We start from the raw sequence: 22,574 nt of genomic DNA, 5'->3' as shown, positions 1-22,574 counted from the left end.
TAGGAATTATGAACTAGTTGTCACTACTCTGCATTAGAGAAATGAATATATAACTCTCCAGATATTGCAAGTGAGTGCAAATTACTCCATAGATTATACCTTGGACATCAACAGATCTGCAAGGCATAGGTGGAACTCTTCCCAGTTCTCACCCGCATGTAAGAGTGATGCTGGCATTTATGTCACAGACTCCCAGTACTGTGAGTTAGTAATTATAGAGGTCTGATCCTCTTGGATTTTTTTAATTGACCATTTCTTGTACTAGCCCTAAGAAGCTGAGGGGAGCTTCCTTGGATCTTGCACAGTGAGTAAGCATGGCTCTGAGGCTTATGACCTGAACTCTCATGGACATGGAGTATAGAGGTCCTGTCTCTGACCTGGAAAGTGTCCTGTCTCTTGCGCTGTTTTCTTCTGGTAGCAGCAAGGCTGCCTGCTGGCCTGTGAGTCAGAACAGAGCTCAGCAGTGGCTCTACCACAACAAAGTAGAGCCTGGCACTTTGTGGAGAGGGAGAAAATGTGCCTTCCTCTTTGCAGCAATGTAGCCATTCAGATCCCCGTCAGCTCTCTTGGCTGTACTAGAGGACTGTAGGATTTCCTAGTGAGGGTTGCTGGTCTGTATTGGTGGCAGGGGCTACACCACATTATTCTTACCTTTTCCAGGCACGATGTCATCCCCAAGATGGAAGCCAGTAATGTAAACGTTGTGGCAGCTGGTGGCAGCAGTGTATCTGTCTTCACTTTCTGCTGGCTTGTGGAGTCTCTGCTATTCTGCTACTTCTTTACTAAAAATTACCCTGAATCACTACCCTAGAAATAACGTCTTTCCTTTGATGTTCTTGTGTTTTTCTGTGACTCGGGTGAGTGTTGCTTTTCTCTATTCAACCATCTTGGGCTCCTTCTGTATGAACATTCTTTATGAATCAGTTAAAAATTTTAAAAAATAGAGTCCAATGAATATAATCTGAAGTCCCAGTCACTGCAATTTGGTTTCTTTCCCCTTTGTATTTCTTCCACAAATGAGAATTGATATAATTTACTTTGTGATTTGGGGAACAATTTTCTTTTTGACTCAAATTCCTATTTTGCAAGTGATGGGCATGACTCTGGAGTTTATGTCATAATGAGGGTCACTGAAAGGTACATAAAGATAAATTGGAAATAAATATACTTTATAAAGCAATTTTTATCTCACAGTATAAGACAAATATGCACTAATGCACTCATTTCCATAGTCAGCAACTTTTGAAGTAAAAATGCCACACAGGATTGAATACTTCGGTTCAAATAAAAATCTGTCTAATGCCTCCTGAATATAAATAAATGGATTGGCCAGATAGAGAAATCATTTTGTAAATTATCTACCACAGAGAGCAGGTGGCCTGAAAACTAAAAGCACCTCTAAGGAGAAAGCAGCTGTAAGATGACAGCAAGTTGTGTGGAATTTTTCAGTGAGATGACTGTTTATTCCCCAGGTGTAATAATTGGTTTTCATGGGGAACTTTTCCTGGAAAACTCAAATATGAGTTCATTGCTTGAGATTTCAGTAAGGCAAAATTGTTACAGCAAATTGATGATGGTTTGACCAAGCTTATTGGCCTATCTAAATTGAAATTCAACAGACATCATTTTTTATTCAATCTGATTTGTACCCATGTTTCTTTCTTCCAATGGTCAATCTTGGAAGGACCCCTGTAGTTATGGGAATTGATAGTATAATTTAGGTAAATTTCCCTACATAAAAGGCTTTAGGGTCCTTCCTTTGGAAGTTATTAAGAATTCAAGACATTATTAAAGCCCAATTTATTTTATTATTACAATTTTATTTATTTTTTTATTTTAATTTTAATTAGTTTTTAACAGATTAAATGTGACTTGTAGATAACATTCTTTGAACATAATGATATTCCCTTCCTACTTCCCTCCCTTCCTGCCCCACCCTCCTTTCCATCCTCTTTCCTTTTCCCTTTCTTTCCTTTCTTTAGTTTTGAGATAATGTTTTTTAATTTACATTAGAGTAAATGGCTGAATACTTCACCAAATAAGAAGTTTAAGAATTAAAAAGCAAAAAGACCCTGGTTTTTGAAATACACAGGGACAGAGACAGGGTGGGAGAGGGGAAGACAGAGAGAGAGAAAGGGAGAGAGAGAAATTGTTTATTCTTCAATTTCAGCAACATCTGGGGCTGTGCCAGGCTGAAGTCAGAAGCCAGGAATTCAATCTGAGTCTCATTTGGGTGTCAAGGACCCAGACACGTGAAGTATCACCTGTTGCCTTCCAGAGTGAACAGAAACAAGAAGCTGGAATTGAGAGCAAAGTTGATTCTCAGCTCCAGGGACTCTAAAATGCAACGTGGGCACCTCAAACAGTGCCTTAACCACTGTGCCAGACACCTGCCCCTAATATTTTTAAGCAATGCAATTTATCAAATTGTAGTGGCTTAACTACTGCACCTCTGATATTCTGTTATTTTGATGCATTTACTTACTCAAATTAGTAAATTATTACTGAAAAGAAACAGCTCAATGTTTAAATTCTTTATAAAATGTTCATTATGAATCTAGCATTCAAGCTTGGATTATCCCATTTAGTTTTTCATTCACCAACATTGTTGAAGACTGTTTCCACTGGATGGAGACTAATAGATGTACTTTTTATTTAGCTTTTTAAAATTTTTATTTCTTTAATGTGTTCTTTTTTATTAGACCTTGCATTATTTCTCATGATAAATCAATCATTATTTACATCTCAGTTTTCCTATACATTATGTATTTTTCTTTTTTCCATTTATTTACTTATTGGTCTGTTGGTTTTTATTTTTTTTCTTTGTCTCTGGCTTCTTTTAAAATCATTGCTGTATTTTTGGGTTTTGGCAAAGAGTTTAGGTGTATTTTTTATGTTCTTCTTGGCTGAGTTTATTAGACTTGGATTTGTATATTGTTTTTATAAATCAAAGTTTAGCAAAACTTCTGAGCAATTATACTTAAAAATTTTTCTCCTCAAATTTGTCTCTTATTTTCTTTTAAGACTCAATTTTAGTTACTTGATATTAATCTCCAGGGCATTGGTTTTTTCCCCCCAAATGTACTTCTTTTTCTGATTCAGTCTAGGTGATTTTTTAATGGCTTTTCTTCTAGTTCAATGTTTTTTATCTTTTACTGACTGAGTTGTTACTAAGGCAATTCAATAAATCTTTAAATTTCAGATGTTGTATTATTGAGTGTAGATTTTTTATTTGGTTCTTTTAGAACTTCTATTTCTCTCCTTAAAAGATCATCTGCTGACTCATTATAGTCATCCCTACCTGTAAACACTTTTACACAAAAATAATTATTATTTGAAAATATTTATCTGCTAATCCAATAAGTGCATCTGGGCCACTTGTAGAAGTGCTTATGCAAACTTTTGATTATTGTTTATATGTTTTTGCTTCACTGATTGCTTTTTTTATTATAATCCAGATGTAAAAGTAAAATGTGGTTGGTTTCTTTCCTTTGTTTGACTATTACAGAGAAATACAGGTCAATCAGGTTCCTGCAAGAGTTGAATTGGGCTGACTATAGCCATAAACATGTACTTTGTGATTAGCATCCACTACATCTACTGGTTGTTTATTGCTTCTTTCCTATTGGATGTTCTCTGGTGGGCCTTTTAAAAGGAGTTAGTTATTTATTTGAAAGGGGGGAGAGAATATGAATATAGGGGATTGATTTTCCATATGCTGATTCACTTTCCAGATGACCACAGCAGCCAGGGCTGGGTCAGAGCCAGGAACTCCATCTGGGTCTCTCAAGCAGGTGATAGGAATCAAAAACTTGTGTCATAATTTACTACTTTTTCAAGTGCATTAGCAGGAAGCTGGATCAGAAGTGGGTCAGCCTGGACTCAGCCTGGCATTACAATGTGGAATGAAGGTATTGCAAATGTTAGCTTATTCTACTGTTCCACAATACAATGCCACTCCCTTGTGTTGGGCATTAGCATGTGATTCAAAGTTCACAGTTTGTGGCCCAGCCTTATGGATCCATCCACATGTCTGTTTCCAATACCTCTTTTCCCCTACCACATCTAATCTTCTATACTCTGTATCAACTGTTTGCTGCTGTCTTTGACACTGTGTATGCCAATAGATATTTCCCTTACCACATAAGGTAAGGGATCAGTCATACTACTTGAATTATTACTAATAGAATTTTTCCTCATTGTTGTTTATTAGTACTTCTCTGAGTGAAACCATAGTGTAGAATTTTTCGTTTTTTCTGGCTTGCAATATATAAAAGGGAAATATAACATACCTTATCCTTTTTACTCCTTCTTGAGACAGATATAAGGAAGACTTCATAGTTAGGTGAAGGAGATGAGCCAGTATGTTGTGCTGTGTGGTTTTGGAATCTGGGTCACTTATCTTCTGGTGCTCTGGTCCCATTCACACCATGCTGGATGTACGTCTTCTATCTAACAGCAAATTGCATTACACCTGTCAGATCTTATGACCCTGCGGTTCTGAGAAACTGTAGCTCAGAATGAGTTCGTGATGATAACTCTGGCCAAATGGTATCTTATTGTCCTATGCAAAGATAATCTCCACCAGGTCTCAGTAGTTTACTAGGAACTGTTTTTCAAGTGGTGTTTGTATTTCTGTTGCAGATTGCATGAATGGCCTTGCTTTCTAGGGATTTATATTTGATTCTCCCACTGGAACTTATCACACTTGTAGTGACATGAGAATCTGATTGGTTCAAGTGTTGAACATGCTGTCACTATGGACTGGATCTACAGAATCATTTATTATTCCGAGTCCACTTAAAGCAGGCAGCAAGTAATTCAGCTGGTAAAGTCAAATAAATGTTTTCAAATATATAATATTTTGGCTCCAAAGAGGGCTACTGAAAGTTGTGGTTTTTGAGGTGATGCTTCAGTGTGCCCCACATTGCAGAGTCCCTCAAAAAATCAGTGAGGTAGCAGCAAGTTCCAAATATTTTAGAGTTTCTCTTTATTTTGCCTTTTCTCTTCTTTCTCTTCTTTAGTCAATAGATTCTGGTTTTGAGTAATGGTTCAGGTCTGAAGAGCAGGATTTTACATGGTTGGTTGCTCTTAGTCTCCTGTTTATCTGTGCTTAATTTGTTTTGGTTATATGAATGAAATAGCATTATTTTTGGTTGTCGATGTATCAATGCCTAAGAAGACTGCTGTCTGTTAAATATCTTCATAGATCTTCACCTCTCTCATATCTTCTGGCTGCCACTCTAAACTTTACAACACTTGACAGGCAGAAAAGCAGTGCTTTCTGGAACTCCTGGGTCCTAGGCCTGCTTTTATTGGCCAGACATCTGTGAGAGATGAGAGTTTTTTGTGTGCTGCCTCTGTTGTTTATTAAATTGTTCATTTAAATTGATGTTATCATCTTCAGCTATTCATTTTATTTCTCCAAGTGTATCACATATTGCAACATCAAGGTAATCCTTTCCAACATTATGACATCTAGGTTAACCACCAGTGAAAGTTCCAACAATGTCGCTAACACAGTCAGAAGTGATCCAGCTTTAAAAATCCGATTTTTAAGACTGCCTCTTGATCAGTGGTCTTAAGTTTCCTGGGGAAAAAGACACTGAGGTGGAGAAGAAAGCAGGAGATTTGATGAAGAGGACTCATGGGAACACACCTATAAGAGGACAAGGAGGAAATATCAGACATCGTCAGAGTTCACATACAAGTTCACATACAAGACAGTAACAAATAGGCCCCGAGCAATCCCATAGGAGCTCTGGACTTGGATAACCTTTCAGATTTGTTCCAAATTGGGACAGTGGACCATAACTTTGTTTTCCCACATCCTGAGATGTGGCCTGTTTCTAATAGGGAGGGTAGCCTTCACTAAAAAACTCTCTATAAAATACCAGTATCTGACAATGACCTAAGCTATGTCCTGCCAGGATCTAATACTCCTAGCATTCTGGGAACAGGGAGTGGTCTCATTCCTGTAGGGGGTTTTGGTTAACATGCTGCAACTTCCACTATGTTTGATGTGATGTGATCTGGGACTTCCAACACAGAATGTCTGAGAATGACAAAGGAAATTAAAATTACAGCATCATAGGGTATGAAAGTATTCTCAAAAAATGTAAACATTTGAAATATTAATTTCAGCACAAATTTTGGAAGAGTGGATAATTTTGAAGCTCTTTATTTTCAGTTATCTTCCATATCTTTCTTCCTTTAGAGTAGCTACATTAATTTGTAATTTTGAAAGAAAAACTCTTTGCTTCTTTACTTTATGCAAGACAATACTGTCTTCCTTGATAATCACAAAAGTTTGTATTTGACAATATATATAAAAATGCCTAGTGAGTTTTAAATGTGATAGAAATCAAGATAACATATATCATTATTACTTCCATGAAACAATTTTCCTGTACTGTGACACTTTGGAGGATTGATGCAGTAGACTTGAAATTATGAGCATAAGCTATCTTGCCTCAGGAATTTACTCACACACTACACAAAACCCATCAAACAGAAATTTGTCCTATGAACCAATGACTCAAAGCTATATCTCCAATGTGAATTTCTCCAATGGATAGAGTTTACATATGCATTCTGAATAAGCAAGGCGTATGAAATATATTAAGGTTATAAGGGTATCTTGGGGAAAACATTCACCAAATATATGAATTATTATCTGTCAAAGAGTATTTCACAGAAAACCGAGCTTGAAAAATATTTTACTTTGAAATGGATTTATTATCCAAAAAGAAATATGCTAATTTTGTTTCACTGCCTGAATCAAATTGTGTAAACCTTTGAAATTCATTAGAGTTAACAGATTACATTTTTATGTATTTCTTGCTCGATTTCATTTTTAAAGCTCTTTGATGATCGTAGCAAGACTCAGAAACAATTACATTAATTAATATGAAACAAAATCTGGATCCAGCATTGTGACACAACGTGTTAAGCAGTCACTTGGAATGCCAACATCCCATATCAGAGTGCTAATTAGAGTGCTTGCTGCTCTGCTCCCAATCCAGCTCCCTGCTAATGTGCCAGGGAAAAGCAGTGGAAGATGGCCCAAATACTTGGGTCCCTGCCATTCATGTGGGAGGGTCATATGGAGTTCCAGGCTACTGGCTTCTGCCCCCGCCCTTTGTGTGCTGGCGCTCTCTCTCTCTCTTTCTCTCTCTCTCTCCATACACACACACTCTCATTTCAGTAAATAAAAATTTTTTAAAATAGAGAATAGATACCTCCAACAAAGAATATCTATACCTCCAGGTATAGACACCTGTTGATTACAGTTCCAAAATCTTTACTCCACATTCTCATCCCAAAAGTTTTATGATACTTTGTGAATCATTTTATATCAAATTCTCTTGTAGTACTGAAGAAGCTCATCTGGCTCCTGGCTCTAGAGACATACACAAGTCTGTGACAGCCAGCTTCAAAATAGCTCCCAGTGATCTCTCTTCTTTTGGTATTCATAGCTGTGCGGTTTCCTCCCACATTTTACTGGGATTGTTCTGTGTGGCCAAAAGAATTCAGTAGAATTAATGACTTGTCATTTCTGAGATTAGGATGCAAAAAAAGGCCACCGTTTTTTTCTTGTTAATACTCTCTCTCTTTTTCTGCGCATTTCTAACCACCCCTGCCAAGGGAAGCCAGTTGCCATGTCTTGTGAGCACTCAGACAGCCTAGGAAAAATTCCTATAACAGGAATCTGGAAATCACTGGAAATCAAAAAGCAATGAGGAACTGGGAAGAAAATCATCCGCCAGTAATGCCCTCAGACAAGATGGCAGCACCAACCGATTGATTGACTATAAACTCATAAGAGATCCTTATTCAAAACTGTGCAACTGATGCTTCTGATCCATCTGTTTCTGTTTTATGAGGCGAAGTTTGGGGTAATTTGTTATACATCAATAGATGTTTAATACAATGGTTTAGATTCAGGAAATCAATGCTTTTCCATCCTCTTGCCACAGTGATTGGAAAGAAAATGGGCACTTGACCTAAGTGGGTCCACTCAGGCTTTCAGGACCTCTTGGGGGAATTCTAGTACATTGACATTCTCCTGTGTCATGGACAGTGAAGCCTGTATTTGTCAATAAAAGACTCTGTCGGGATGCGGGGAGCCGTCTCAGGAAAGCTGTCATTCTGAAGAGGCTTATTTGAGGAACAGCCAGAACCCTGAATCTTTTCCTTTTGTAAACCAACCAAATCCTTTTATTATTTAAATTAGCTTTATTTGAGTTTTCTGTCAATTGATATATAACAAATTCCAGTTATATACAGAGATTGGATCTTTAAATCTGAACAAGTCTTTTAGTTCACTCTGATTTTGTGGTACAAAGAGCACTCATAAAATATTCCTGCTTTGCTGATCTCAAACAGGTAGAATTAATCTGATTAGCACTTCTTTCCTTTGCTGTGGATTATACTGTCTTCAGTCATGCTGTTGAATGATGTTTTTTGGGGAGCTGGGGAGGGGCAGTTGCTCTGGTGCAAGAGGTTAAGCCATGTCCTGCAGCACCTGCATCCCATATGGTCAGAGGTTCGAGTCCCTGCTGCTCCATTTCCAATCCAGCTCCCTGCTCCTGGAAAGGCAGCAGATGGTCCAAGTTCCTAGGCTCCTGCACCTACTCTGGAGAATCAGAGGAAGCTCCTGGCTCCTAGCTTTGGTGTGGCCCAACCCTGGTCATTGTTGCCATTTGGGGAGTGAAGGATTGGTTGTAAGATCTTGCTCTTTTCTCTCTTTTTTTTTTTTTTCTTACTGTAACTTTGCTTTTTTTTTTTTGACAGGCAGAGTGGACAGTGAGAGAGAGAGACAGAGAGAAAGGTCTTCCTTTGCCGTTAGTTCACCCTCCAATGGCCGCTGCGGCCGGCGCGCTGTGGCCAGCGAAGTGTGCAGATCTGAAGGCCGGGGCCAGGTGCTTCTCCTGGTCTCCCATGGGGTGCAGGGCCCAAGCACTGGGGCCATCCTCCACTGCACTCCTGGGCCACTGCAGAGAGCTGGACTGGAAGAGGAGCAACCAGGACAGAATCCAGCGCCCTGACTGGGACTAGAACCCAGTGTACCGGCGCCGCAAGGCGGAGGATTAGCGTATTGAGCCCCAGCGCCGGCCATAACTCTGCTTTTAAAATAAATGAAAACAAAACTTTGAAAAAAGCTGTTTTTCAACATAATGCTGTAATTCATCTCATTTAGGTTATCTCTCTAATTATTAAATCCTTCTGTTACAGACAACTCTAATTTAGACTCCATTCTCTGATGACATCTGCCTCTGAGGGGGCCAGTCCAAAAGCCAGATCAGTTTTGCTGTCTCCTTGTACCTGACTATACTTTACTTTTATCTCTGTTGACTATCATGAAGGTTGCAGTCCCTGTGTATATTTCAGTTGATTCACTCATCTAGCTGTAGTGAGGTTGAGCTAAAGTTGTACATAGGTCCACTGTATTTGCTCAACAAATGTATGTTGGATGTATGAAACACTTTTTTATATCATGAATTTTGTTAGGATTTATTTGAATTACTTGAAAGACAGAGTGTCAGAGAAAGAGAGGGAGCAACTGAAAGAGGAATAAAACTTCCATCCACTGGTTCACTCCCTAAATGACTTCAATGGTTGGGCTGGGCCAGGTCAAAGACAGGAGACAGGAGCTCCATCCAAGTCAACATCAGTGTCATGGACTCAAGTACTTGGGCCAGCCTCTGCTGTCTCCAGCTGTATGCATTAGCAGGATGCTAAATTGGAAGCAGAACAGCCAGAACTCAAACTGGCACTATAAAATGAGATGTTCCATAAACAGTAATTGAACCAAATGCATTGCAACACCAGCCTCCATAATGAGTTCTTGGGGCTGGCATGATGGCACAGCAGGTTAGGCACTCTATACTGGTGTGCCAATATGAGTTCTGGCTGCTATGCTTCCTATCCAGCTTCCTGCTAGTGCACCTGAGAAGGCAGTGGTGGGTGGCACAGGGCTGTGGAATCCTGCTACTCCTGTTGGAGACCAGGATAGAGCTCCTGCTGGCTTCAGCCTGGTCCAGACCTTATCTTTGTAACCATTTAGAGAGTGAAGCAATGGATGAAAATCTCTCTGTGTATCTCTCCTGCTTTCTCTGTTGTTCTACCTTTCAAATAAATACGTAAGTAAATCTTTTTTTAAAAAAAAGAACGCTTTTTTTAAAAGATTTTATTAATTTATTTTAGAGGTAGATTTATAGACAGTGAGAAGAAGAGACAGAAAGAAAGGTTGTCTGTCTGCTGGTTCACTCCCCAAATGGCTGCAACAGCCAGAGCTGAGCCGATCTGAAGCCAGGAGCCAGGAGATTCTTCCGGGTCTCCTATGCAGATGCAGGGGCCCAACCACTTGGGCCATCTTCCACTGCTTTGCTAGGCCATAGCAGAGAGCTGAATCTGAAGAGGAGCAGCCAGGACTAGGACCAGCACCCATATGGGATGCCAGGGCCATCGGTGGAGGATTAACTTACGGTGCCACAGTGCAGGCCCCAGGAATGCTTCTTAAATTAAAAAAAAAAAAGTATAATGAGTTCTAAGTATTCAGAAGGGAATATTAGGGACAAATTAGCATAATTTGATGGTTGGGTCATTTTTCTTTTTAATAAATATTATTGTACAAAAATAGAAGTTCTAAATAGGCAAACTACTCCATCGATTAAAATAAATCTAGTAGAAGAAACTTTAAATTTCGACATAAATCATTATAGTTTTTTTCTAATAAAAACTATATGGCTACTTTATAAAAGCACACACTTAGAATTAATTATCTTTTGTCATTTAAAATGTATCACGAATGTCTTTCCAGTAAATGTATAAATATATTAAATTGTTTCAGTTTTAAGTCATAATCATACATTCATATATTTCTTTGTGTCTCTCTTTAGGGAAAACACTGACTCAAGTTTATTATTATAAACAAAATCTTGCGAAAGAGTGGCTGGAAAAATGACTAAACCAGCTTTAGGTTTGTTGAGACTTGTTTGCGGGAGGGAAGAACTAAATGTTATTTTCCCTTGCACAAATAAAAGTAGGTGTGGGTGGATGAAACCTGTGAGGTTTCCATGAACTGAGTCAGGATTAGTACAGCATTTCAAGGATGATTTTTATATTCTGAGAAAGGCTGAGACACAGAGAGAATATTCGATTTTACTCTAAACAACTGGCATTCTTTTCTGTCAAAGATATGCCAATGCGGTTGAGCTGTCCGGAGTACTAAACAGACTCTTCGGAGACTTGGGTTCTCAGATTCAGGTCTGTCACTACAGTTATACAACTTTGGAGGATCTCTTTTCCTTTCAGAAATCTCTTAGAGATATTGGAAGTCTGCTACTTTGTAAGCCTTTAATATTGGGTCAAATAATGTGTTTTTCCTTTATAAAACACATCTAAAATTAGTTAGATGGAGGTCTTGCTTCTCAATTATTTTAATTTAATCTTGAAAACATTCCTCCTTTATCTAAAAGAGAGGCAATAGAAATGTCCTTAATTTATGCTGCATTATTAGCTATCTACTTTTTGAACATTACATTGATTCAAATGAGCTAAATTAACAGCATTTTGCAAACTTATTTTAGTGAATAATTTTAGTGTCATGTATATTGTTTAACACCAATCATTAGAGCTAATAGTATCCATCATAATGGGTCTTAGCAGATATTTAGGATTTCTAGATGTGGCTATGCAGGTGTGTGCTGTTCATGTGGTCTGTGATCTGATGATGAAATAAAATTGTGTACTGTGTAACCTGCAGAAATGTATGTCTTCACTGTAGGTATTTATATACTTAAAGTTGTTAAACTTCTCTTATAGGTAACCAGATAGGTATAAATCATACATATATGAGGATTACATACATATATGAGGACCCTTGAGGGTCATCTTTTAACCTATCCTTTAATGCCACAAATGATTTTTCTGCTGCCTTACCCTTCCACACTTTAAACTTTGTGGGTCCAATGCTACCTCAAGCTTTAATACCAATTGTGTTTGTATTAGGAAGGATCTTAATTCACAGAGGAAATATAGTCAGGCTTTGATATTCTCAGTTTTCCCACTAATAGCTCTTGGAATTATGTTCCTGACTTTCTTGGTACCTAAATTGCTAGTTTCCTGCTTCCAATGGAAAGTAGGTTCTACAAAAGTTAGGATTTTGTCTAATTTTTTCATGGATAAAAATCCCAAACTAGATCAAAATCTTGAATTCAGGTGTTCGTTAAATAATTAATGAAGCAATTAATTAATGAATATTTTCTATCAAATCCAACTGACAGCTGCAATTGTTCCCACTTTCAAATATTTTTTCTTAGTCAATTGCCAAGTTCCTCGGAGTTTCTGCCATTCCTATTTCTGCTTGTTACCTAAAGAAAAGACTGATACTTGAGCACATGTATCTGCAGTTTTAAGTGATTGAACTTCCACCTGGCTGAACTGCTGGCTGGCCCTCACCACTAGTCTTTAATTCTTGTGTTTTACTTCTTGAGCTATTTGCCCTACATCTAGAGATCATGGTCTATCCTCGAGCACCTGCTCCAATGTGGAATGTGTCCCATCTTTAGGTCTTAGGTCCTGTCTCCTAATGTTCCTCAAGTCTCAAGACTACCTATCCTTCAAGCATGGTTAATGATAGATTTGCATGTTCACAGAATTTGGAGAGTTTGTTTTTCAACCCAACAGTTGAATAGCTTTGCAAAAAGAAAGATCACTATCAGCTTCATCACCAGACCCTCTCAGCATGGACACCCAGCTTACTCACGTCACCTGAACCTGGGGAAAGTGACTATCCTTTTCTGATTCTTAGTTGCCTCAAAAGTAAAGTATAGCTAAACAAGTAGCATTTGTGGAAGTGTGTATATGGTCATTGGTACCTAGGGTTTATATCCAAATTAGCTTTCCTTCATTCTTTCCCTTATCAGGAAAGAAGAACTGCTATTTATTGAAGGCCCTTTTCTAGGTACCTGGGTCTTCCTAATGCAAATGACTTGTTCTGTATGTGATCCACTTCTCCTGGTCTGCCTCTTTGCCTTGCCTAGTTTCTGATTCCTCACTAGGGCCCCCATCCTTTAACTCTTCACCTTACTCTTCATTTGGATATTTCTGCTTGCACCCCAATCCTTACTGTGCATGCTGATATCTGCTTGACCCTTCAAAGGGTAGCGCCATTGTATGTTCTGCTTTGCAATCCCTGACAGCCAGCCAGACTCTTTCTGTCTCTCAAATGTCTCTTGATTGGCATGTGAGGTTTAGAAAATCCGATTTACAGTAAGACTTTTATGAACTGAGAAATCCTTTCCCTACTTCCTCATGCTTTAAATATGATTCTAAAGCAGTTATATGTTTTTCCTAAAATAAACAGCATCTGAGATGGGTTGAAGGCTGCATATCCCAGGACTTAGTTCATTGACTTACCCAGTCTGCTCTCTATTCCTCATTCACATCCCACTCTCATTCTCCAGGGTGTCACCAAACCTATTGGCTGGCAAGTTCTTCCTTCACATCTATGATGATAGGATTTCTACTCATCATACAGGCCAAGGACATACTATGATTTTATGAGTGGTTTGTTTAAAAAAATATGTTCAATAATTCCTAATCTGCTTGAGGAACGTTGGCTTAGTTCAGTTTTCTGGCATTAAATCACCAAGAAAAAGCTATCTTTTTCTGAACTTCTTAAGTTTGACAAGGTGGTATCCCTTAGCTATAATTGTAATAATAATTTATATTCATTAAATAATGTTATTGTGCTTTAAATAGGTTGTTTGTTCCTAGAGAACAGATTCTTAGACATTTATAATTATCCAATGTGAAGTACAGTGCTCAAGCAACATTTTTACTTTATGAAAAAATTCTTCAGAACTGTCAATGTCATAGAAAATGCAAATGTCAATGTTATGTATTTGAAATTATTCAGAATGAAGTCATGCTTTAAAAATATATAAGACAGAATAGTAATGTTTGGAAGTCTACCAAGGGACCTGAGAGAACCTTACACATTTTTTTTTTTTGCAAAGAAAAAAACTGATCTTACATGTTAGGGGACTTCTGATTCCCCCCTCTTCATTCTCTTTTGGAAGGAAGAAACTTCCCAGAGATTTAAACCTTAGTCTTTCCTTCTGGGTGCTAAAAGTATGAGCTATTTTGTTTCCAACTGTTTGTGTATAGGGGTGTGTGTGTGTGTGTGTGTGGCTTTACCTGAGGCACAGACAAAATTAATGTGTTCAGAATTAAATGTGCATGTTATCAACAGGTTGCAGTAATTTATCTAGCACAGAAAAAGTTCATAGTTTATGAGTGATGCTATCTAAAGGAGTGTCAACCTGGCTGTGTATTTCCCTCTTCCTTTGCTCTTTCCAACACCTTCAAACGCTCCATTTTTCATCAGCCTGCAGGATTGGACTTGCTGTTCTTGGCCATTTGTTTGGAAAACAATGGTATTGTGGTTGGACCTAATACATGTGACAGGTGGAGTTCAGCACATAAAACTTGAGGTTTCTTTGCTACATCCAGACACCTCCTAATCTAGCCAGGTCTAGGCACCTTATCAGTAGTCTTAATTCTTCAGTTCCCATTCATTATTTTATATAAAAGAACAATACCAGTTTTTTAAAACAAACAGAAAAGAAAGTTTATTTAAAAAATGCTGAAGGCTATTAATATTTAAGAAAGATTTTTAAAGTTTTACATGCGGGGCCTGCGCTATAGTATAGTAGGTTAATCCTCTGCCTGCGGCACCAGCATCCCACGTGGGTGCCAGTTCTAGTACCGGCTGCTCCCCTTCCAATCCAGCTCTCTGCTGCAGCCTGGGAAAGCAGTAGAAGATGACCCAAGTTCTTGGGCCCCTGCACCCACATGGGAGACCAGGAAGAAGCACCGGGCTCCTGGCTTCAGATCGGTGCAGCTCCAGCCATTGTGGCCATTTGAGGAGTGAACTAGCAGAAGGAAGACCTTTCTCTCTGTCTCTCCCTCTCACTGTCTGTAACTCTACCTTTCAAATAAATAAATAAATGAATAAAATCTTTAAAAAAAGTTTTACATGCATAGTATGAGGATTTTTAATACATTTGTTCTAGTTTTAAGCAATATTTTTAAGAATACAAGCATAGAGTATTTAGGTCTATTAGGATTTGAAAATTTTAATTAAACATAGAAGAGTGAGGAGCATTTGAATAAATGTACATACCATTAGATTTACATGTCCCTGAGATTTGTAGCTATACCATATTTCCTTATTAAAAAAAAAAAGAGATGTATGCTTACAAAACTTTTGAATGTACGTTTTATGTTATTGTTACATATTATCTTTCTGTTTCTGTCCTTCCTCTCCCTTGCCATTTTGATTTATTCGGAAGGGATATTTAAACTTCAGTTAGTAAGATGTACTTTAGGATAAATGGTAAGCAGCCCTACCTTTTCCTTTCATATATAATTCCTGAAGGTCATAGAAATAATGTTTGTTTAATAACTTACTGACAGAATTTTTGCAAATGTTAACTGACCAAGGGGATTTAGTCTATTTCATTTTGTTTTTCAGACTTGGCATTTAATTTTCCCTCAGCCCTGAGCTGTTTGGAATGCCAGGGTTATGAGTAGCATCATGACAGATCTGAGTTGAGTCACTCTAGGGAAAACCATTGGGTATACAACAAATCAGCCAAAAGATCATATGATGGGAGTGAAAGGAAATATTTCAGTCATGACCAGCTTGTTTTATGGTGGTTCCCAGTTATAATTCAAAGATTTAGATATTCCTGCCTAAAGAGGATAGCAGGAGTTATTTGCTTTTATATCTTAAAATTTTATTAACTATAATTATACATATTTATGGGCTACAAGGTAGCTTCTTAGCACATATATATATAATGCCTACCAATCAGATTAGGGCAATCAACTTTTCCCCTTCTTCGACTTTATGATTGGAGCTTTGGGGCTCTTTTCTTCCATTTATTCATAAAATACATAAAGGGTTATTGAGAGCTATAATCACCGTATTATGCTGTTTTAATCAAATAACTTATTCCTTCTATCTAACTCTGATTTAGTACCCATTAGGAGTTTGAAGGACAGGTTGTGATGATACTACTTGAAATTATGGATATAAGTAAAATCAGCAATTCATTCATGTTTTTACTCATTCCTGTTTATCTATTTATTGGGCATCCATAGTTGATCCCAGTTTGTTCCCTTTCAGAGTCTTCCCCATACTAGTTTGGCCTTTATAAGTTAATGCAAAATATTTGTTCCTTAGGTCTTCTTCTTTGAAAGTTTAGCTTCTTTAACTAAGACATTACTTTCCTGTACTACCTTCTTTTTCTGATCCTTGACCATTTCTTCACCCATGTCTCAGCTTGGCTCTTCAACATTTTTACAAAAGATCCCTGATTATCCAAGTGACTCCAAATTAATTATCTCGGTTGTATGAATATCTTGACTTTAGATCATCACATCTGGCCCAATAATTACAGGGACCAAGTTATTTTGCCAAGCATCACAGATTCCTGTGTATTTTTTTTTTTTTTTACTTGCAGATTCTACTGGGCATAGCTTGGAACTGAAGTGACATGGTTGAGGCACAATTGCAAATGAATCCACATCATACTGGCTTCAGAATAAATTATGCTGAAACCACAAATTACAGAATTGTTTGTTATTATCAACAATTATCTACCCAATTTGAGCATATAAGATTTTCCTTAGCTCACACGCATGAGTCCTATATTTCTATGAAATATTAAATGTCCCTCGTATCTGATTCTGAGACATTAAGTGGAAGATTAGAAATGCAAGAATTTTAACAAAATGTTGTTTAATTAAACATTAGATATGAGATATGTTGATTATTGATGAAGAAATGACAAAATTCATAAAAACTAATTTTCTGACATTGGAAGCTGAAAATTAGGTGGGATAGATGAAAAATGCATAAATTGGAAGATTAAGAAGTGTTTTAAGACAAAAATGAATAAAAATATGAGTCTTCAAAAAAGTTCAAAATAATGAATATTATTTCAAATGTATACACGGGATTCATTTTTTGTACCAAAAATAAACTTACCTTCTAATTCCATTTCCATGAACTTTTTGAAGTATCCTCATGTATATCATAATAAAAAGTATATAACAAATAGAGATTAACTTTCTAATGGAAAAAGTTACCAGAAAATAAAGTGGTAGTTTTAGTTATATTATAGGCAGGGGAAATGTTTTTGGGAAAGAAGCTAATGATTTTCTAACCTCAGTTTTTGTTTATTCATCCAAAATTCATTACTGGATTAATGATTGTGTTACAGAAATTAGGGCACATCTCTGACCACAAGGAGCCCCCAATCTGCTAGGGATGAGAGAGGTAGAGAATTACATCCTGTAAACTAATGTTAACAGGGTAGGGAGGGTTCAAAGGAGTTATGTAAGACAGCGATTCCTCAGAATCTCCAATGAATTAATTTTAAGAAATTATTATGTCTAGAATTCACAATCTCTGTGGGCCCCTGATTTTTGACATCCATTTTCAGGATACTCTGATGATAGAGCAGGTTTTGAAATCCATGAGCTATGAAATGATGAAGCCTGAGTCTAGGAGGAGCCAGAGGATGTGATTACGTAGTGAGAATATGAAGAAAGGGGAAAGACAGGGATCTTCCATGTAAAGGGTTGAGACATTCTCAGATGTCAGAGAGGGTGTCACTATTCAAAGTGACTGCATGCATTTGAGAATGATTGGGGAAAAAAGGTCGACTACTAGGCACTCAAAGACACCAATCTAGAGAATCAGGGAAGCAGGTCATGTTGTGACAGATCTTGTGTCCTATGCTAAATACATATTATGCTGATAATAATGGGAACCTTCTAAGGATTAGTGGAGAGAAATGTAAAGAAGGCTCTAAGGAGTTGTATTTGATCAACAAAGAAATGTTTTTTCATGCTATGTCCTGATTCCTTCCTATTGAATAGTGGTGTTAGAGGGTCTCACATCTGGATCTTGATTTAGGACCTTAGTGAAAAAGGGTTTAAGTTATATAATAGGCAGAATGAAAGGGGTAGGCTTTTTTATTTATTTTGTCTTGCTTTTTTTTATTTACAAGGATATTTAAATTCCATGGTCGAAATATTTCACTAAAATGGAGACGGTCACAGGTTAGTATTCTTCTATCGCGCGAGTTTATGCTCTTAGGCCCAATTTTGGGTTTTATTACTTTTAATTAGTTGCACCTCTGTAGGTAAGTTTAGTTTATTGGACGTTAGTTGGCCTTTAGTTAAAAATAAAACAAAACATGGGTCGGTGCCGTGGCACAGTAGGTTAATCCTCCACCTGCGGCGCCAGCATACCACACGGGCGTGGATTCTAGTCCTGGCTGCTCCTCTTCTGATGCAGCTCTCTGCTATGGTCTGGGAAAGCAGTAGAAGATGGTCCAAGTCCTTGGGCCCCTGCACCCACATGGGAGACTGGGAGGAAGCTTCTGGCTCCTGGCTTCAGATCGGTGCAGCTCTGGCTGTTGTGGCCATTTGGGGAGTGAACCAACAGAAGGAAGACCTTTCTCTCTCTCTCTCTCACTGTCTATAACTCTGTCAAATAAATTAAATAAATAAATAAATAAAAATAAAACAAAACTAATGATTTTGAGGTTCTCTGTCTCTTTAGATATGCACGTAAGTTATAGTTACTAATTTGTTTTATATGTATGTAATTCACAACCATGATAAACTCTTATAGCTATACATCTTCTACTTAGGGCTGTTTAGTCACAAATATATACAATGAAATTGAATTATTTAATCAATTGTTATGAACAAAGATGTGTGTGTAATGCTGAGGGTAAAAAGAGGAAAAGCAGGTGCCAGCTCTGCCCTTCTGAATTTTAGAGGCAGTGTAAAGAAGAGGAGATTTGGATCTTAGCTGTCTCATTAGCAGCTGTGTCACCCTTGGTAAACTTCTTTCCTGGAGTCTCAGTTTATTTTTAAAATAAGGTGAGTGAAAAATGATTATATCCCAAATCCTTCAAGTTTTAACTTCAGCTCTCCACTGATCTAATAGGAAAATATATGGTGATATGCAAGATAGATGTCCATATTTGATAGTAGTATTAGATAGTGTTCTCTGGAAGCAGTCAGATCTGGAATTTGATCCTGGATCCATTAATTATTAGTTGTAGAAAGTAGGATAAGTTCACCACCCTAATCATCTGTTTCCTCACCCATGAAATGTGTGTTTATAATGGTAACTATCTTATATAATTGTTGCTACAATAAGCAAAGAGTGAATATTAATTGAAAGGGGAGACTCCATATAAATGGAGACTCATAATGCAGTCCTAGAAAGATAGCATTTGAAAAATCTTGCAGAGGGAGAAAGATCTCAACAGGTAGGGTTGGGAAATGAGAGAAGAGAGGGAAGAATGAGAGGAGGTGTTTGTAAAGGAGAGTAGAACTTGCATAACATTTGCACACATACATAAAGCAAGACATAACGTACAAGGGGACATTCCACCTTTCATGTGTGATGCTTTCACGTGGGCAGATTGAATCTGCTTCACTGATAAGTTCACAGGAATAAAACAACTTACTTCATAGTTTCAGCAGAAAGATGTCATGGAATCAGGACGATAATCCAAGTATCCTGAGTGCCAAGCCTTGATGGTGAATGAGGATCTTACATCTGAATTCTGATTCAAGACCTTCATTAGTCAGGGTTTGGGGCTGGTATAGGCGGAGTGGAAGCCGGTTCCTGAACAGTTTGAGTAGGCCTTGCTCTCACTGGGAAGACTTCCATTTCCCTGACTCATCTACATCAGCTTTTATAGTTTCTGCTGGATGTTTGCTTGTGTTTCACTTTGGCCATGTTGGAACCAGAACTTGATTCTTCCAGCCTCTGGCTCTGTCAAGTTCAGATGTGTTACTTAATAAATGGTCTTCATTTTCCTCATCTGTAAAATGGTGACATGATGCCTTTCCAATTGCCTTTTAGTGAAAAGTAACATGATAAACAGTCACACATCACTTAATGATGGTTATACATTCTTGGAAATGCATTAGGCAATTTATTTGTGTGAACATCATAGAATGTACTTAAACAAACCTTGATTGGCTAGCCTATGACACACATTGTCTCTATGGCATAGCCTATTGATTCTAGGCTATAAACCTATACACTGAGATACTGTTCTGAATAATGTGGTCTTGTATGAAACAGTGAGAAGTATTGGTATACTCAAGCCTATCTAAACAAAGAAGAGATACCATAAAACATGCTATAAAATATTTTAAAAATGGGGTACCTGTGTGGGACACTTGCCATGAATGGAGCTTGAAGGACTGAAGGTTACTCTGGGTGAGAAAATGAGTGAGTGGGAAGGTCGAGGTGTCACTGTCCACTCTTGTAGGCTTTGTAAATACTGGATGCTTTGGTTGCTTCAAACTTAAAAATAATATTTCATTTTCTCAGAGAAGGTATTTAGTCTAGTGGTTAAGACACTAGTTCAGAAACCTACATCCCATAACAGAGTGCCTAGGTTTTATTCCCAGGTCCATCTCCTGACTCCACCTTCCTGTTAATACAGACCTAGGTAGGAAGCAGTAATGGCTCAAGTAATTGGGTTCCTGTTAGACTTGGATTGAGTTTTTAGCTGCTGACTTTAATCCAGAGTCCCAGATACGTGGGCATGAAACAATGAATGAGAACTCTCACTTGCTGTCTATGTACCTGTATGTCTCTTACTCTCGGTCTCTCAAATAAACTGAAAACATTTTTAAATAAAAATTTATTTTTTCTTTCTTCAATAATAAATTGAATCCAAACTACTGTAACATTTTCACTTCATAGAAGTTATGTTTTTAAATATTTTAATTCTTTTGTAATAATATCTTCCTTAAAACACAAAGAAGTTATAGACTATAAGAAATTTTTATCTCCATTATAACACTGTATATGTTGTCTGATGTTGACTACATCACCACTATGCACTGCATGAAAATAGATGAAAATGTCATGTGCTCTTATTAAATATGGTTAAAATGAGGAATAATAAAGAGTTATTTCCATGAATTCTCCCATATCAGGGATATAGGTGTTTTACTCATTGGAGACATAGGTAAAGAAATTTGCTTGAATATTTTGTTTTGATCTTCAATTATAAAGATTAATTATCTAAAGTTATGAAATTTATTGAAAAAAAATCAAAGTTCAACTCCCTTATTGCTATATAGTACATTTGAAGAAAATATGAAATATGCCCTAAACTGAAATCAGAATTCCTGTCCAGAATCTATTATTAAAATGTCATGTCTCTTGAACACAAATTTGATTCCAAATCAAGTGTACTGTTACAAGGTCATCTTAGAAGACTTTCTTTAGAATGCTCACTGTAGATGTGTTCACCTTGCAGAGAGATAATAAATATCTATTGAAAGCTTAAATATTCTTGAGTACCTTTTTCCGCTAGAATATTTTGCTTGCTGATTAACTTTTAGTACTTAGCACAATACCTGGCACATAGAAGTCATGTGTTAAGGGGCATAACAGATAAAGCAACCTCCTGCAGTGCCGGCATCCCATATGGGCACAGGTTCTAGTACTGGCTGCTCCACTTCCAATCCAGCTCTCTGCTATGGCCTGGGAAAACAGCAGGAGATGGTCCAAGTGCTTGGGCCCTTGCACCACATGGGAGACCAGGAAGAAGCTCCTGGCTCCTGGCTTTTGATCAGCACAGCTATGGCCGTTGTGGCCATCTGGTGAGTGAACCAGCAGATGGAAAATCTCTCTCTCTCTGCCTCTCCTTCTTTCTCTGTGTAACTCTGACTTTCAAATAAATAAAAAATCTTTAAAAAAAGAAGTCATGTTAAATTATTTATTCTCTATATATACAGTATATTTGCATATGTATTCATTCTCTCTATATGTACATATATGTATATACAGAATTATATATATAATATAATTATATGTAATTATATATGTGTGTATATATATGTATGTATATACAGAATTAAATAAAGCGAGTCACACAATCCTCATTTCTGCAGGGCTTAAATTCTCACACAAACAAACAATCTCAGCTTGTGGCTCTGAGAATGATGCAATCTCCGCATGTAGTGTTGGATATTTACAAGTACAAGTGAAATAAAGGATCCTTGCTCCTAACTTGTTTATAAGATGCTTGCCACAAACTCAGTCTGGTAAAGCTGTTTCTCTTCAGGGACACACTTTCCTTTCTTTTGTGCTTAGTGAACTCTTACCATTTAAAAACCAAATCAGCTATCATTTACTCTATGAAAATTTTTGTAATGATTTTGTAGAGATATTATTTCCTCATTTACATTCCTAAAATGTTTTGCATAAACATATATTTCAACACTACATATGTAAGTTTGTCCTCTCATTTGATGACACATTTTACAAATGGGATTTCATTGATCTATGGATACTAGATACCCATGAAATGGGTGTCAACTGATGACTGGAAAAAGAAATGTGGTATATGGGAGGTGTATCTTGGTATAACAGTTTGAGCCTCCACTTGAGATATTCACATGCCATACAGGAGTGCCTACTCTATGCTACCCATTCT

The sequence above is a fragment of the Lepus europaeus genome, chromosome 2, assembly GCF_033115175.1.
Source record: "Lepus europaeus isolate LE1 chromosome 2, mLepTim1.pri, whole genome shotgun sequence".
NCBI classification, from domain to species: Eukaryota; Metazoa; Chordata; class Mammalia; order Lagomorpha; family Leporidae; genus Lepus; species Lepus europaeus.
The sequence above is the reverse complement of the archived record's forward strand: the minus strand, read 5'-3'. Positions refer to the sequence as shown.